The 17,592-nt window shown below is 46.5% G+C and overlaps 1 protein-coding gene and 1 long non-coding RNA gene across 10 annotated transcripts in view; one reads left to right on the top strand and one right to left on the bottom strand.

Annotated features, from left to right (window-relative positions):
- Window positions 1-14,094, bottom strand: part of Mrap2 (melanocortin 2 receptor accessory protein 2) — a 34,352-nt gene extending 20,258 nt beyond the window's left edge. The window contains exons 1-3 of one of the 9 annotated variants that reach the window (XM_013116051.3): window positions 13,963-14,094; window positions 13,199-13,439; window positions 4,696-4,783 (exon numbers count right to left, since the gene is read on the bottom strand). The gene's annotated coding sequence lies outside the window, so the exon portion shown is untranslated. Of the gene's footprint in view, window positions 1-4,695; window positions 4,784-13,198; window positions 13,536-13,656; window positions 13,854-13,942 lie in introns of those variants that run through there. The other 8 variants (XM_040740046.1, XM_040740047.1, XM_013116052.3 and 5 more) reach the window with 8 other exon arrangements.
- LOC121137559 lies at window positions 14,082-16,939 on the top strand. The gene is made up of 3 exons (XR_005874841.1): window positions 14,082-14,247; window positions 15,794-15,849; window positions 16,589-16,939. It is a non-coding gene; the product is annotated as an uncharacterized LOC121137559 (long non-coding RNA).
- The last annotated feature ends 653 nt before the right edge of the window (window positions 16,940-17,592 follow it).

Genomic DNA, 17,592 nt, shown 5'->3' with positions numbered 1-17,592 from the left:
TCTCTCTCTCTCATACCCACTGCTCCTGTCATCACCGCTTGCTGAACAGGTAGTCTAGCTGAACTGGTGAGAGCCAGGTTTTGAGATCTTGTCTTACGTTAAGGTGGAGAGCAACTGAATAGGACACTGATGTCAACCCCTAGTCTCCACAGGCACAAACATACACATACATAAACACACAAAGATGAATAGTGAATCAAGGCAAGATTAAGAAATAGCGGCCTACACTGTTACTATTAGCTAAGAACTATTCTGGGACAGAAAATCATGTGTTTATCCTTCATACACTTCCAACTCCTTAGCCAGCTAGTTCTTATCAAACCAACCCTGTGGTTAATGGATCTATGTAGTCTAGGCAAATGAAGAAAATTAAAATTAACATATATCAGATGCTGTTCAGTGCTTGTCTGTCATGTGTGGTAGCTCTGCACTTAATTCCCGGAACTACAAAAAAGGAAAGAGAGAAAAAGAGACAGAGAGAAATTATTCATAATAAAAACAACTCAAATAATAGCCATTTGGATGTTTAAAAGCTGTAATTATCAGCATTTATGTCTCAAGGTTCCTGCTACTCGGCTGACTTAGCCACTTAGAAATACAACAATAATAGTTTCTTTTTCAGGAAACTAAGATGAGGTCTCCTTTGATCATTGCAAATTGACACCAGCAGCCAAAGAGCAGAGGGAGATAACAATAAGCACAGGAAAACAAAGAAAACAAAAGTGGGCAATGTTGTTTCTCCTCTCTAAGCTGCACAGCACAAGCACACAGCTGCTCTCTCCATAGCTCCACGGCAGTGCGCAGCAGGGACCACCACGGTTGGAAGCGGCTGTCTGGCGTGCTCACAGGGCTCCAGGCTGCAGCTAGTCTGCTGTCAGGAAGCCCGCTGGAGACAGCGCATGTGTACGAACGCTGCTTCTCTCCCACACCCTAGCTCTCTAGCTCTGCCCTATTAGTGCCATGGTCCCCAAAGAAAGAATTCATGATAGGAGAGCCAGGATAGGGGAATCCAGAGCAGAGACCTGACAAACGTGGAGGTGAATGATACTAGAGCTAGCCCCGAGGTCCTGCAGTGAGGCAAAAAACAAAAAACAAAAAAACAAAAAAGCCAGATGCATCCACACCCCCCTTCCCCCCATCCAGCCAGCTGCAGTTTCCGTAGCCTTCAGGGAAAAAAATGAGGGTCTTGTTCTCACTGTCCAGCTCATCTTTGCTCTTGACTCCCAAAGGTAAGCTTGAGGACACAACCTGTGGTCCTTCCTTTACCCTCGGAAAGATCTAGTAGGCAATGCTGTTCCATCCAAGTCCCTGGGTAGATGCTTGGGCCCTTGGATGCACAAGGACAAACAAGCAGAAGGTCGTGGAAAGCAATGTTTTACTCCATATTACAGACGCCCAGTGCTGTCTCTGATATTGGCTGAAAGGGAGGCTGGCCCTGCTGGCTGTTTGGAAATTGTCATCCTGTCTGTCTAGGAAGCCCACCCTAGGGACTGTCTGTGATGCTGGCTGGCTTGTAGGAAGTGACACCCTGCCACCAGGACTCACACCAGGGGGCTAAAAGCTGGCAGGGGCTCTCTGAATATATAGACAGGGAACAGGGGGTGCTCCCCAACAGGGCCCTGCTACTCTAAGTATCCAATGAAGGTCAGATTGTCCCATACCATTAGAGTCATTTAAAATAACCTCACTGACAGGAAACACATGCTAAACAAGTTTCCCAGAGTGACAGAGAGAGAAATTATTCTTTTGAGCAACTACGAGTGCTGTTGCCTACAAATGCAGTAACAAACATTAGGACTCCACCTTAAAACTATGCTGGCAGGGGGTTACCCTTTTCAGGTGTGCATAGGTAGTTTCAGAAGAACCCATGGTGGGAAAGTGTGATTAGCAGGCTCCAGACATCTTTGCTGTGATGAAAACTGGCCATCGCTTCTCCTTCCCACATTCCAACACGATTCGTCCATCCTCTAAGCCAGCTCCCCTTGAAGGGACACCAGCCCACCGAGCATGTGGGTCTGGCAGGCCTTGCCCTTCTCCCCCATTCCCTCTGCCTTGTTAAAAACCTTTAGATTACATTCCTGAAGCTACCAACCAAGATGTATTCCCTTATTTGGCCACTTCCTCCTTCTGCGGCAAAATCCATTTCTGTGAATCCATTTCTTTCAATGTGTGAGTTTTTCTCCCATTCTCGGTCATGCTTCAGAGACTGCAAGGTCTTTGGCTTTGACATGTGCAAGTCTCTCACTTTTAAAGTCACATTAGTGATATTACATATCTGTACATACCTGTGTACACACTGCATTCATTCTCCTTCCTCAAGAGGACCCCCCACACACACACATTTACCTACACCATCAAGCTTTACACCATCTCTTGCTGTTTCACAGGAATACTCTGTGATGTGATTGACAGCTAACAGAATTTGAGGATGTATCTTCAACTCTGTCCCTATTTGCCCAGGGTACAGCTGTGACTTGTTTCAGAGCACACCACAGAATAAAAGGCATGCCCCAAGACTGATGGTGTCCCCCTTAAAAATCAACATTAGGGCCAATACCATAACTTGCAAATAACAGAGCTTAAAATTGTACCCAGATAGGTACTAAGCCACAACATTAAGTAGACTTAATCAATTAACACATGGGCATCCTCTCTCTAACACCTGGTGCCTCAAAGAGAATTCCCTCCACCAATTAGGCTTGGTGCACCTTAATAGTAGTAAACAGGTCAGATAGTAATGGTTTGAGTTAGTGTTTCCTGACTCTGTAGTTCCTAGTTGAGTCCTCAACTAAACTCTAGGTGCTGGGACATGACAACTGTCCTTGCCCTTTGTAGATGGTGGGTGACCGTTCCAGATACCACAGGAAAGGTTATCATGTCACTAAGCTGATCAGTCTTGCCCGGGGCCTTCTGGCTCCCTCTGGCTCCTTCTGTAAACCATAAGACAAGGGTCTTTTATACTTTAATTGCTGCTAGACTGCCAGCCCCCTGCTAGTCATGCTCGAATATTAATTCCCCTAGTCACATGGGCTCAATCCTCATGAATGGGATTAGTGGCCTAAGAGAAGCAGCCCCAGTGTACTGCCTGTCTGCATCATATGAACACACAGCAACAAAGCACCATCTACAAGGCTCCGAGCCCCTGCCAGCCACCTGGTGTGCTGGTACCTTCACATTGGACTTCCCATGCTCTAGAACTGTGAGCAATAAACGTCTATTGTTTATAAACCTAAGGTATTTTGTCCTAACGTCAAGAAGAGACTAAGAGCATGTAGCTGAGACAGCTCAGTGGGTAAAGCACTTGTTGCACAAGCTGATGACCCAAGTTCGATTCCCAGAATCTAAGGAGAAGGTGAAAGGAGAGAACCAACTCTACCAAGTTTTCCTCTGACATCTCTTTCTTTCCCCCTCTCTCTCTGTCTCTCTCTGTCTCTGTCTCTGTCTCTGTCTCTGTCTCTCTCTCTCTCTCACACACACACAGCCCACACACAATGTGCTCACACAATAATAATAAAGTTTTATTTAAAAAACAGACTAAGATAGTGCACAGGCAAAGATCATAGCAGATATGCTCTATGTGTTGTGGACGCTCTTGATGTTAATGCATTACAAAGGCAATCTTTGCTCCTTTCTACCCTGAACAGTAAATATGAAGTGCTTCTCAATCAATGCTCTGGGGGAGGGGGGTTGAGAGCTCTCCAAAGCAAGCCAAGCCCAGGGAATGGTGGACAAGGCTGAGCCAACCAGGTACCTTGCATATCCTCCCAGCCACAAGCACACAGCCTTGCTTCTTTCCAGAGCGTGGGGTTCCAGAGTCTCTTATGGGATCCTCTTTCTCCATCTGGGAGTCTTAGACAGCTGGGACGTACCAGTTCTAGAAACACATGTAGTCTTAAAGTCCTGGTTTTTAGGCTTCCACTGCATTTGTGTGAAAGCCTCCTATGACTTAGGTACTCCTCTCCAAATGTAAAGGGATTTATTTGGTGAAATTCCTTCTAGGAATATTCTGCAATGAAATACTAACTTTCTTTTTACTTATGTCAGTAACTCCATGTGTGTACCTATTATCATAAGTTATGGGTATGTATGTCAGCATGTACACATGATTGTATATATCTAAATAGACAGTAGATACATAACAGATAGATGATAGTGATAAATAGGAGATAAATAGCAAATCAATAGACTATGATGGTTGACAGATGGCTGAAGATCAATAGACAGATGAAAGACACACTATAAACAGATATGACACTTACAGAATTTTGACCACCTTACAATTTTTATGTGGAAACCCTATCCCCTGACACTACAGAATGTAACTTTATTTGGAAACAGCATCTGATGGATATCCAGAGAGAGATGGGAACACATGGAGGGACTACATGTGAACAGGCCACAAAGGGCAACCATCAGTGAGCCAAAGATGGGGGCCAGTGACAGAGCCTTTCCTCATGGTCCTCAGCGGAAGGCCACTCATGTCTGTGGTTTAAGCTTCTCTGCCTGGAGTATCTTGTCGTTCAAGCAAACTTACGTAAGTGCTGAATAAATTTGAGGAAAACACTGTTCTCTTTGATGAATTAAACTGTTGTTAGAAATGAAACTGTCATTTAACTTTAATCTGAATTTGAAAGGCCATTACATCTGGCTTATTTTATCCTAATCATTCTTACAGTAATAGAACAATAAATTTACCTTTGAAAAGAAAGCTATTTCCAAACTGATTAATCCACCCTCTTCTGTGCCACCTTCAACAGGTACAGAAAGTTCCTACAAGAATGCTCTGTAAGGAGAAGGAGTGATTTCGATAAACAAGTTAAAATAAATTAGGAGGAGAAAGTTCAAATCAAACAAACTCTCTCTCTCTCTCTCTCTCTCTCACTCTCTCTCTCTCTCTCTCCCCCACCCCCTCAGGGTAAAGGGCATCACTACAGCATGATGACACAGACAACAGATACACAAGCATCTTTAAGAAAAACATCTCATCCGGGCGTTGGTGGCGCATGCCTTTAATCCCAGCACTCAGGAGGCAGAGGCAGGCGGATCTCTGTGAGTTCGAGGCCAGCCTAGTCCACAGAGCAAGTTCCAGGACAGCCTCCAAAACAATACAGAGAAACCCTATATTGGAAAAACCAAAGGGGGGAAAAAACAAAAGAAAAAAAACTGTTTAGTACAGGAACCCAGGCTTGGTGCAAACAAAAGTAGTCCTGAAAGCTTCTACCCATCTTCTTCCTTCCAAGATTGACTTGGATCTTCCTCTATCCAGACTCCCACCCTTCCTTCCCTTGAGGGTGGGGTGTCATGAAACAGTTTCCTCCTCTGATTGAAACATTCCATACTGCAGAGAAGCTCCTTAAACAGGAAGGTAAACAACACAAAATAGCTCCAGGAAGTCCCTGAAACTGACCAGATTCACTAGTCCTCTCCCTGCCGGAGTAAACAATAAAAGCTGGGAGTCACCCTTGGACCACAGAGAGCCAAGCTAGAAAAACTCTGAGAACAGACCAGCTGCCTAGAAGAAGCAGAAAACACCCCTGAGCTGTCTGGAAAAAGTTTAGACCAGTCACATGGAAAGGATACTTTCCAACCTCTTGGGCTGCCTGCAGGCTGTGCAGTATATTCCAGATTTCCTAGCTTTTGTAAACTATCACTCATGTTGTGGTAGGCCTTGATGATGCAGCTGTCTTTGAATCATTTCTGCTCCTGTGAGTAACCCCTCACCCACATCCACATCCTGTAAGTAACCCTAATAAAACTCGTTGGCTCACCAAGCGGATTTCCTACAATGGTGAGTAGAAGTATGTGTTGCAAATCCTCAGAATGAGTTCTGACACACATGAGGGATTCAGCTCTACCTCTATTCCACCATGGACATTGTCCAACTACTTTAGTACATGAGGTCTCTTTTCTTCTCTCAAATTCCATGACATGAATTATGATTTCTTACTAACAAGAGAGTGTTGTGGTTCGAATGAGGAATGTCCACCCTAGAGTCAGGTATTTGAACACTTGGTCTTCAGTTCATTGTCCTGTTGGGGAGAATCGATCGGGGAGTGTGAACTTGTTGGACAGAGTATGTCACTGGGTTATGCTATCTCACTCACCTTCCAGCTTGTTCTCTCTACTTAGTGTCCGCTGTGAAAGATGGAACTCCTGCCACTTGCTGTCACATCTGCCTGCCACGATGGACTCATCCCTCTGGAACTGTAAGCCTAAATAAACTCCCTTCTTAAGTTGCTTTTGGTCATAGTATTTTATTATAGCAACATAAAAGTAGCTAATACAAAAAGCATGAGTCCATCTCCTAAGAGATCAGCTTGTCACTCACAAAGTGCTCATGCTCATTTATAGAGCTGTAGTTCTACAACATTGGAGCCAGGTGAAATAAAACTTTAACTTAGGGCATTTGCGTGACCCTGGGGAACCACTCTGTCAGTATTAATTATCAGAGTTTTTGAAACATTTGGCACAGACAGCAGTTAGTGGAATAGGCTGTGTCTTAAATCACTTGGGAGGTGATTTGTCAAAACAGCTTATTTCCCTCCAGTGGTACCCATCCCCAAGCAGCACACACCACTCCTCCAGCCCTGAGGTAAATCATTCTGTTGACAGGCAAGTACAAGGGGAAGGGGTCAATCTGATCTTGTAACTGTAGGAGGTTGAGACTGTGCATCAGAAAGCTCAAACACAAGCATCATATTTTTGCCTGGAGTTGTGACCTAAGGGGCCAGGATTGTTTGCTTTCTCTATTTGTCTAGCCCTCAGCCACCTTAGCAGAACTGCAGATGAGAGCAAGGGCATGATGGCTTCCAGCAGCCTACAGCTTCACCTTACAGAAAGGGCCTGATGAGAACAGAAAACAAGGAGGGGCCTTGAAAAAGGAGGGGTGGAAAGCAGAGTCTGCCCCTTGCCTGGGGGTCCTCAAGTCTGCAAACGTATCTAGCTCACCTTCCCTTGGTGGCCGGCTGCCTTCTATGGTAAATAAGCAACTGCAGATAGTACAAGTAACTCTAAACACGAAGTAGATGTCCATGGTAGCCAAAATCTTGCTTCTGGCACTCTGAGCTTAGCCTCAGATTCCCAGAAATACTGGTTGACTCTCCCTGTGTCATTAGGTTGTGTAGAAATTTCCAAATACTGCCATGAATGGGACACAGGCTTGTATAATGCTGCCAGAGCCTCATCTTAAATGCCTGCTTCTTCTGTGGAATTGTGTTAACATGGATGGGGGTAGGGAAGATGGGAGAGGTGTACATTCCCATCTTCTCACTTATCTCCTAATGTCTCTTTCTTGATCCCTGGGCAGCTGTGAGACCACCTGTGGGAAGTGGCACCTCAGCCAGCCCTGCCTCCCCATGAGGGCTGTCTTGGCTGCTGCAAGGATGTGTGTGGGGAAAGGAAATGCATCTTTTGAGGGGATGCTTGTTTGAAGCTTGCAAATCATTTTCACTTGAAGGGCTGTGGCATTTTAGTGGTGTTCCCTAGTCAGGCAAGTAATTATATAGATCTTAGTAGCAGAAGCAACAATTAAACCCACATTTCACCTTCTACAGTCTTAGCATCCCTTGAAGAGATTCTCAACCTCTGCTTTTATTACTCCTCATCTAAGCAACACTACCATGGGCTGAACCAGCATGTTTCTAATAGGAATAAATACTTTCCATACTCCCGTACCTTGGCATAAGCTCAAAACAACAGCACCCAGAGCCTAGGAGTTAGCCTGACACTCCCCCCCTCCCTTAGGCAGATAGATAGGGAGCATGCTAGGTGGTGAATTCCCTCAACCTCCTGACTGGAGACAAAAGCATGGAAGGTTTTGTCTCCAGCCAACAGGCCCCCTACTGATGGACTGGCTCAATAAGTTAAGGCCAGATCAGGACCTGTCACACAACAACTGGTGACTATCAACTATCCTATCTGTCTTCAGGCTGACAAACCCAAAAGTAGGGGACTGATCCTTTTGAGACTTTAAAGCCCCCATCCCTGGGAAGAGAATGGAATTTTGGCTTCCCTGCCTCTACTTTGCAGAGGGTTTTTCTTGGTGTGTTTGTAGCAAGTATGTGTCCTCACCCCCAATAAATGTCTTCCTTCAACTGAGGATTCTCACTTGGGTATGTGAGCTTTCTCTTGCTGCTACCTGCTATGCTTCAGAATTTGCCTGGCAGAATTTGCCTGGACTGTATTAGCATCATCTTAGATGGACCCTGGTCTCTCCCCAAACAATGAAACCTTAACTGTGTTCCACCTCCTAAGGAAAATGCATTTCCCCACCTGCCCAACTCCAGTCGTTTGCTATGCTGATGTCTGAGGAAAAGTCAAAAATTTAGGAAAATGAAATGCATGCGAAAGTCATTTTCAGCCACAGACAGACAAATGCATAGTTGTTATAGCCAGTAATTTTGCAGGGTACTTCTCTTCGAGTGTTTATTGTGATGCTCTCTCTCTCATTCAGATGAGCCTCTCTTTCCAAGTGGGAGTCTCTGGAATGCTGGCTAAGTAGGCATTTTCTTGTCCAAGAGCTCCCACATCTAACTCTTTTTCCATCAGAAGCAAATGTAGAATCAAGCAGACAGCTTGCTACCCTTTCCTATTTTAATCTACGCATAAAATTGCCCACACTCTGAACAGCCACAACTTGTGGGACCTGCCCAAGTATTTTCTTTCTTTTTTCTCTTTCCAACACCCCTTGAAATGCATTCATCTTCCCTGCCTTAGCACTGTAGAGTTCATGACTCTTCTACTCACATAGTCACTTCAAAGACCCAAAAGAACTGGAATGTCCAGCCCTTGGACACAAATGCAACTCTGACCTCTCTTCACGCTCCTGACTGGATCAGGGGAAGTTCTTTTCTCTTTCTCCATTGTCTGCCGAGTTGCTGGCCAGTTTCTCACCCATCCAGGTTCAAAGCAAGGAGATAGGACTGCACTGTCCTTTTCTCTGTTCATGCGCAGTGGTCTCGTCTTCTTTCCAGGGGCTTCTTCATCTCCTCCTCACCCCTGTGCCCTCACTCTCCAGCTGGTTATCCCTCCCAGGTGGTCCCTCTCGGTTCCAGGAAATATCCCAACACCCTTTTCCTCACCAGATTTGAACAAAGTAAGTTGATTCAGTTCCCCAGGATACCTCATAAACTGCATATACAGGAAGCGCATGAGCACCTCAATTTGTGTTCATGTGAAGGCCCAGTCCTAGGCTTAGCATAGAAGTACGACTGATAGTTCTGAAGACATCTCTTCAAGATCTTCTTCTCTCAGACCTCATATTACTATTGTTATTGTTATTATTATTAATCTTTTGTACCTGGGGTGCTGGGACGTAACACAGCGTCCCACTTATGATAGGCAAGTTCTCCTGAGCTGCACCATCTATCCAGCATTTGCATCCATTGACTCTCTCTCTCTCTCTCTCTCTCTCTCTCTCTCTCTCTCTCTCTCTGTCTCTGTCTCTCTGTCTGTCTGTCTGTCTGTCTGTCTGTCTGTGTGGGGGGTGCACTTTTGCATGTGCACATATTCGGCAGGTGTTTCTGTTTCTGCATATGTATGTATGTATGTATGCATGCCTACATGTGTGGAGACCAGAGGTCAATGTAATGTCATGTGTGTCTATTTCTCTCCACCTTTATTTTATTTTATTGGTTTTTTGAGACAGGATTCCTCTGTAGCTTTGGAGCCCGTCCTGGAACTTGATCCATAGATCATGACGGCCTCATACTCACAGAGATCTGTCTGTCTCTGCCTCCAGAGTACTGAGATTAAAGGTGTGTGCCACCACTGCCCGGCCCCCTTTATTCTTTTTGAGAGAGGGTCTTCTGTTGAACCCCAAACCCTCCGATTGAGCTGGCCTGGCTAATCAATGAACTTCAGGGACCCTCCTGACTCTGCCTCTACCCTGACCCAGAGAACTAGGGTATAGGCATGCACCACTGTGTCTAGCCTTTTCCCTGGTTTCTGGGTTCTCATGTTTGCCAGGCAGGCACCTTGGCAACTGAATCATCTCCCCAATGCAATCCTCACATTCTTAGGGTGGCTGGTAGGTACGGAATTTACTGAAATGTCTTCAGATAGCGACCTTGAACTTTCTACTTGGAAGTTCTCAGAAAGTTTACCCTGGTGCACTTACTTCACCTACATGCACATTTTTGTGATTGAGTGCCAACTTCTGATTCCTTTTCCTCTTCTTTTCTAACAGAATTGAATGTGAGCTTTGGTCAACAAAATGCAGCATCCTCTAATCCTGTGGAAAACCCCTCTTCTGAGGTCACATGCTGCTGCTGGTCAACTATCTCAGGGCTGCTCAAATGCTGGCCATCCTCTTCTCTGCCAGCTTAATGTAGTCTGTTCCTCTCATGACCTGGTCTCCAGGTCCTTGTGTCCAGTCACCTTTCAGCAGATTCTCTGAAATGGCCCCTACTCTCTAAATAGGCGTCATTCAGAATTGAAGATGGAATGCCATGGACGCTGGGCTCCTCTGATCCTAGTGTCACTTGGAGGGAACAGGTTACGATGATTATGTACCTGCCTCTAATCTCAGCTCCCCTGTCTATTAGCTATTGGTCGATGGACAAGTACCTCACCCCTGTGTGCTTCTGTCTCACTTGTTAAATGGGCACAAGGACAATTATCTTCCCACCTCCTGGGTTTGTTACAGATGGTGCAGTGAAAGATTAACAGGCCTATTATCCTGACATATAATGTGCCCCACACAAATGGGTGTGAGGAACAGCATGCCCTTACCAAGGAAATTCAGTCTCTTCTCTAGACCTCGCTGAGCTACACGACAGAAACCCTGGGATGTCTTTCACAGGAATGTAGCTCAGCACAGAGGCACAATCCTGCTATCTCATCTCTTGTCCTCTCTTTCTGCCCCCTCCCCCTGCACGCACACACACACACACACACACACACACACACACACACACACACACACACACACACCTCTTTGAGACAGGTCTCACTGGCTGACCTCAAACATATCCTCTTACTTCAGTTTCCCATGCAGCAGAGTTTACAGTCTTGTGAAACTACTCTGACTGCCCATGGGACAGGGAGGGGGGCACCCATACATGTATGTATGTGCATGCTTGTGGAAAAGCAAGAAACTGGTGTCAAGCATTGCCCTCCATTTCTCTCCAGCTTGCTTTTTGACACGGGATCTTTCTCAAGTCAGAAAGAAGCTCATTAATTCAGAAAGACTAGCTGGTCAACAAGCCCCAGGGACCCTCCTGTCTCCACCCCTGTAACATCACGACTACACAGGACCTTTGTTAAAATGTGGGTGCTGGGGATCCAAATTCAGTTCCCATGCCTTATCTGCCAAGTAGTCTACTAACCACCTGTGTGCAATGCCCAGGGAGGCCAGGAGATGCATTGGATCCGGCGTTATAGACATTGTGATCATCAGGAATTGAACCCAGGCCCTCTGGAAGAGCAGCCAGCGCCCCCCCCCCAACACGGAGCCTTCTCTCCAGTTCCCTTTCCTCTATTTTAAAATTGTCTCTGACCTTCAGTGCAGAGCTACAGCTTCAACCTGACCGTGAACTCAAAATTCTAGGATTAGTACCTTTTCAGACACATTTCTCCTCAGATCTGTAATTATTGCAACTTTAGTCAGTGCCTCCCACCACCATACCTCCCTGTCCCAGTAAGTTACACCAAGGAGAAGGCACACAGATAAAGCTCTACTCATTTTAAATACTGTCTATGTCCCATCCTTTGATGTAGCAGGAGATTGCCTTCCCTGCCTCTGCAAAGCCAGGTACACTTTATATCGTCTGTGTGTATGTGTGTGTGTGTTGTGTGTGTGTGTGTGCATGCACATGTAAGAGTCAGTGACTCCAATGTATCTGTAGGTTCTCTGATATAAAACGGAAATAATAGTCACCATAGCCAGGTGGTGGTGGTGGCGCACGCCTTTAATCCCAGCACTTGGGAGGCAGAGCCAGGCGGATCTCTGTGAGTTCGAGGCCAGGCTGGACCGACAGCCTCCAAAACAATACAGAGAAACCCTGTCTCGTAAAACCAATAATAATAATAATGATGATGATAGTCACCATAGCCTAAGGACTAAAGGAACCACATGAAGAAGCAAGCACCTCAGCAAGAGATTGTCACCTGCAGACCTTACAAATCCAAAAACAAACAAACAAACCAGAGAATTCAAAAGTGGATTCAGAGTGGTGAGATGTCCCAGCATCTGCCAGCCAATAGAAACCAGGAGAATGTGAAGATGATGTCATTTGCAAAGCAAAAGACAACCCCAAGTAAGCACAGGCAGCTGCCCAGGGGCAGGCTAGGAGCAGCCCTGGCTAAGGAGGTAGCAACAGCAGGATATAAATGTATGCACATCAACGCTCACTCTCACAATAAGTGCTGATGTTTTCTCCTCCCTTCTATTGAGTTTCATGTTTCCTTTTTTAAAAATTTGTTTTATTTTTTTCTTCCTTTTTTAATTTAAGTTAGAAACAAGCTTGTTTCACATGTCAATCCCAGCTCCCTCTTCCTCCCCTCCTCCCCATCCCTCCCCACCAGGCCTCCCAGCCCCCCACCCAATCTCCACTCTGATCCCCGGGGAGGGTGAGGCCCTCCATGGTGGATCTCCAGAGGAGTTTAATGTTTTCAAAAGGCTGGTAGCTACCTACTAGGCTAGCATCATTACCCTAATGAGTCACAACTCACATTTGTAAAATCGCGGAGAAGGCACACCCCCACCCACAGCCCAGTTTGCAATAAATTGCCTCTGGGAATGCTTTCCTGGGTGGTCTTGAGCTGTCTTTTACAAGAACTTGCTTTGGGAGGCGATGTTTCTGTCTACTGAAAAGTCTCCAGCTCTCCTGCCTCGCACCTGTACAAAGGTGACTCCAAAATGCTTTCACGGCTCTGGGGCACCAGGCAGCTAAGCTGCAAACAATGAGTCCCTTTCGACTTCAAGATCTCCCCAAGCAGCTTGGGGCCCAACCCCTACCTGGTCGATATCACCTCCCTGCTATAAACACTGCACCAAGAGCAGTGGACCTTCCCTGGATCCTTGCAGCCCAGGCGGTTCTCTTGTGCCTGTTTTTGCTGCTGTACTCCTAGCCAGGAATCACAGCTTTAGTTTCCAGAGCTCCCTCTGGCCCACTGTTAACCGGTAGAGTCATGTTGGGAAACCGACTTTGCTCTCTCATTTCATTTTCGCCCGCGAGGTGGAAATATTGCTACTTACCCGGGGGAGGAGGCAGTTCGTAAGGATTAATTTGTGTGTGGCAGTCCCTTCGTCTTCCCTGGAGCTACAGGAGCACTTTCTTCCAAGCCGCTTGCTCTCAAAACATTCCCGATTGCTTCATCGTCGCCGGATTAAGCCGAGTACAATATCCGGTGCTCCGTGTCATCTAAAGTGCCCTGGAAACCGAAGCTTCTGAACAGTCTCTTGTCGCACTTGCTCTCAGAAGGCCTTCCTCACTTCGCTACCCAGAACAGGACAGAGGAGAATACAGGAGGGAGTTGCGATTGCGACTTCACCAGTAAGGTGACACAAGACCCGTTCTCCAATCTGACCAAACCTGTTAACAGCAGGGTTAGTCCTGAAAAACGGATTCACACTGCAAGGGGTACGCATCTGGGGACCACGCCCTTGGTCTGGAGGCGCGCTGCTGAGGCTCTGGCGGAGGGAAAGTTTCTCACCTGCCGGAGAGGGTGTGGCCGGGTCGTGGTGCCCAGTGCGCTCACAGCACTAGGAGCTGTAGCTAGAGTTTCCTGACCCCCTCGGTCCGGAAATGCTGACCTCAGCAGCCTGACTGGCTTTGAACTTGGGAGCCCTTCAAGATGCCCTCAAGCTGCTCTCGGAACCCTCCAAACCCGGATGGCTCTTCCCAGTCCTCCCCATCTTCACCCACTCCGTTCCCCATCTTTACCCACTCCAATCCGGGGGCAGACTGAAAGGCACCCAGATCCCAGGCTAGCCCCGTACCCTGTCCTGCCCCGGGTTACCGCAGACTCTGCAGTGTCCGACTCCTTCAATGCCCAAGCCTCACCACCTTAGCTGGCCACAGCTGTGCGAGTCGCTCCCTGTGCCGCTTTGTGGAGGAGACACAAGCTCGCGACCTAGTGGTGAAGGCAGCTTTGGGCACAGAGGCTGGGGCTGAGCTCTTGAGACACCTCCCCAGCGCCCCAGGGCACCAGAGGATTTCGTGAGTGTGGGTAAAAACCTGCATTGAGCAAAGGAAAGAGGGAAAAAGCGATAGCCAGGGATACTTGGCCCTCTCTGGCTGTGTGGTGAGTATCTCAGATCAAGTTTGGGTACCAGGCTCTCCTGAACTGAACAAGAGGAAATGGGCCTGCTTGAACAAGCGGCCAGTTATTCTCAGCCCTGGGTTCAAGTTCAGCGAGGCTAGAGCCCTCCATAAGGCACTGCTTAAGTTACTATCTTGGTGTTTGAGTGTCTTCCCCCAACCTAAGGGTAGAGATGCCGAAGGGCATCAAACATCCTCCAGACTGATCCTGGAGAGCTACCAGTGGGCCGAGAGCAGGCTCAAGTTAGCAGTCGTGACTCTCTTCTGCATGCATTTGTATTTGTTAATCCAATCTGTATTGGGTGCCAAACACCAGCTTTGTAGAGCATCTGTCTAGTAAAGAGACGGGCAGTAAATGTTACCAGTAAATACAACTCAAGGTATGTGAATAAAGTGTTGTGAACAAAAATACAAAGCAGAAAAAAAGACAATGGGAGTGGGGTGGGGGATGGGGTCAGAACTGGCCTTATTGGGTAACACAAGGACATGAGAGAGCAGCCAGGCTTGTATCTGGGGAAAGAACACTGACTATGATCCAGGCTCTAACACGTCCTTTAGCATATACTTTTTTTTGCCAATCCCAAGTGCCACATGAGAAAGATTGCATGGCCACGCCGGTTTTACAGATAAGAAAGTAAACTGGGTGGTGGTAGCACACACCTTTAATCCCAACCAGCCTGGTCTGCAGAGCAAGTTCCTGGACAGTCTGTGCCGTCTTGGCTCTCTGGCAATGGTCTAAGTCAACATGATGGTTCCAGAAAATGATTCCTGGAAATGACATCTGATTCATGGATTTAAAAATAGTTTCATTATCACACGTAAAATGAAATATTTTGAAAACCATTTTTATAGCATTGGCAAGCAGCTTGATTCTAACGATACAATTTAATATCTATGGTGAGAATTGTCACTGGTTCCCAAGACTGTAGATCGACTCATTCTTTTTGTAGAGTTCAGTTTGTGGGGATGTGATCCATCACCCATACAGTGGTACCTCTGTCACTGTCAGGGCCTGGTGACACTGCAAAGAGCAGCAGCAGAACTGCCACCGTTGAGTGCCAACTACCAAACAGGCCAATATCCACCTTAGCTGTGGACAGCAGAAGCTCTTTTACCTAGGGGTTCACATGATGGACAATCAAGGAACACTGTGCTTGGGAACAAAGGCAGATGGCCAACCATCAGCTTCAGAAGCCAAAACTGTAGGCTTTTACCTAGGGGTTCACAGGATGGACAGTCAAGGAACACTGTGCTTGGGAACAAAGGCAGATGGCCAACCATCAGCTTCAGAAGCCAAAACTGTAGGCTTTTACCTAGGGGTTCACAGGATGGACAGTCAAGGAACACTGTGCTTGGGAACAAAGGCAGATGGCCAACCATCAGCTTCAGAAGCCAAAACTGTAGGCTCCCAGAGAGCAACGGTATCAGGAGGGTAATGAAGCTCACGTGTCCTCTCAGGTATCCGCACCTGTCCCTGGTGGCCCCTTCTTTCCTCCCGAGTTACTAACATCTTTCTGCCTTCCCTATAGATCCCTCCCGAGCACCTCTTCTCCTGGAGAGCCTCATCCATGCAGGAGAAGCACAGGTGTGTGCCGGTGCCTGTGTGGTTGCAGTTTCACGCATGGCACAGTGACTATGTGGAAGTGAAGGGACAGCCTCAGGCATCTGTCCTTACCTTCTACGTTGTTGAAGACAGGATCTTTCACTGTTCACTGGTCCAGGGGCTGGCATGGTGTACTGTCTTACTGTAGGGGCAGAATTACAGACACACGCTGCTGGATCCAAACTCAGGTCCTCAGGCCTGCACAGCAAGAACTTTAGCGAGAGCCATCTTCCCAGAACGATCAATGGCCTCTTAACCTAAAAGTTGAGACCTCTCTTATAGCACTTCTCCCTTTCTACTCTAGAGATCAGCAGGCTTACCCTAACCCCTCCCAGAGGCCTGTTCCATATTTCTCTACAAGATCACATTTTGCATCCAGTGGGCATTTAAGAGGTGTATTTTTGTTACAGGTAATAAAAGGGTGCAGATTCACTTGTCTTTTTAGTTTGTAATTTCACTTCAAAAATGACTAGTGACAAGACATAGTTACATATATCTATAGATGTTGTCCATCAATAAGCACTGACATCAGTTTGTCCTGAGGTAAATTCTGTTTGTCCCATTCCGAGATCAGAAAACTAAGACTTGAGAGTCATTTTCCTAAGCTCAGGATTCTAGTCAGTAGCACAGCTGGGATTCACACTCAAAATGTAGAAATTACCTTCACCAGGAACTCATACTTCCTCTCCTTCAATCATTCATTCGTTTGTTCTTTCTACAGATATTTACAATTATTTGCCTCAGTCCTGTAACAGCTGCTGGGAAAATTGCAATGATTAATGCATAGATCTTACCCTCAAAAATCTAATAAAAGAGAAAGATGAGCAAGGAAGTAATCAAAACCCAGTATTGTGAACTTCACAAAAGAGGCTCATGGAGAGACAGCCGAAAGGAACACTTTGTTTCCCCCACAGTTCTTAGAAAGGGGAGCTGACAGTAAAGAAGACAGAATCATAAGAATTATAGAAGTCTACTGCCGTGACACTGAAGGAAATTACACAGAAGTCAGAGGAGGAGCAAACGTAAAACCACAAAGGCTGGATGAGTGAGATAAACTGGGAGCTTGGCTTTGATTACTGGGGATGGGGTGGGGGTGGGAGACGGGGGTAGTGGGCAGGGGATGTGGGGCTCTTGAGATAAATAGCAGATGAGCCTGGCCAGGCTAGCTGCACCAGATCACAAAGGTCTAGGAAATACTTTCAGGGACTATGTTATCCTTGAACGTGTATGAAAAGTTGTTATACTCTTTCCTAGTCCGTGTTCTATTGTTGTGTAGAGACACATGACCATGGCAACTCTTACAGAGGAAAACATTTCATTGGAACTGGCTTACAGTCCAGAGGTTCAGTCCATTATCATCATGGCAGGAAGCATGGTGGCGTGCGGGCAGACATGGTTCTGGAGACGTAGCTCTACATCTGGATTGGCAGCCAGCAGGAAAAGAATTGCCACACTGATCCTGACTTGATCATCGGAGACCTCAAAACCTGCCCCCAGTGACACACTTCCTCCAACAAAGTCTCACCTACTGTAACAAGGCCACACCTTCTAAGAGTGTCACTCCCTATGGACCTATGGTGGCCATTTTTATTCAGACAACCACAGTGTGCATTTCATCTTCTCAGAGGAGAAGTTTCATGGTTTTAATCAAATTTTCAAAAAGGGACATCAGCTTCCTCTCTCTGATCTGTGGACCAAAGAACTGCACCATCAGTCAGAATATAC

This window comes from Mesocricetus auratus, unplaced genomic scaffold, assembly GCF_017639785.1.
Source record: "Mesocricetus auratus isolate SY011 unplaced genomic scaffold, BCM_Maur_2.0 Super-Scaffold_100691, whole genome shotgun sequence".
NCBI classification, from domain to species: domain Eukaryota; kingdom Metazoa; phylum Chordata; class Mammalia; order Rodentia; family Cricetidae; genus Mesocricetus; species Mesocricetus auratus.
The sequence above is the reverse complement of the archived record's forward strand: the minus strand, read 5'-3'. Positions and strand labels throughout refer to the sequence as shown.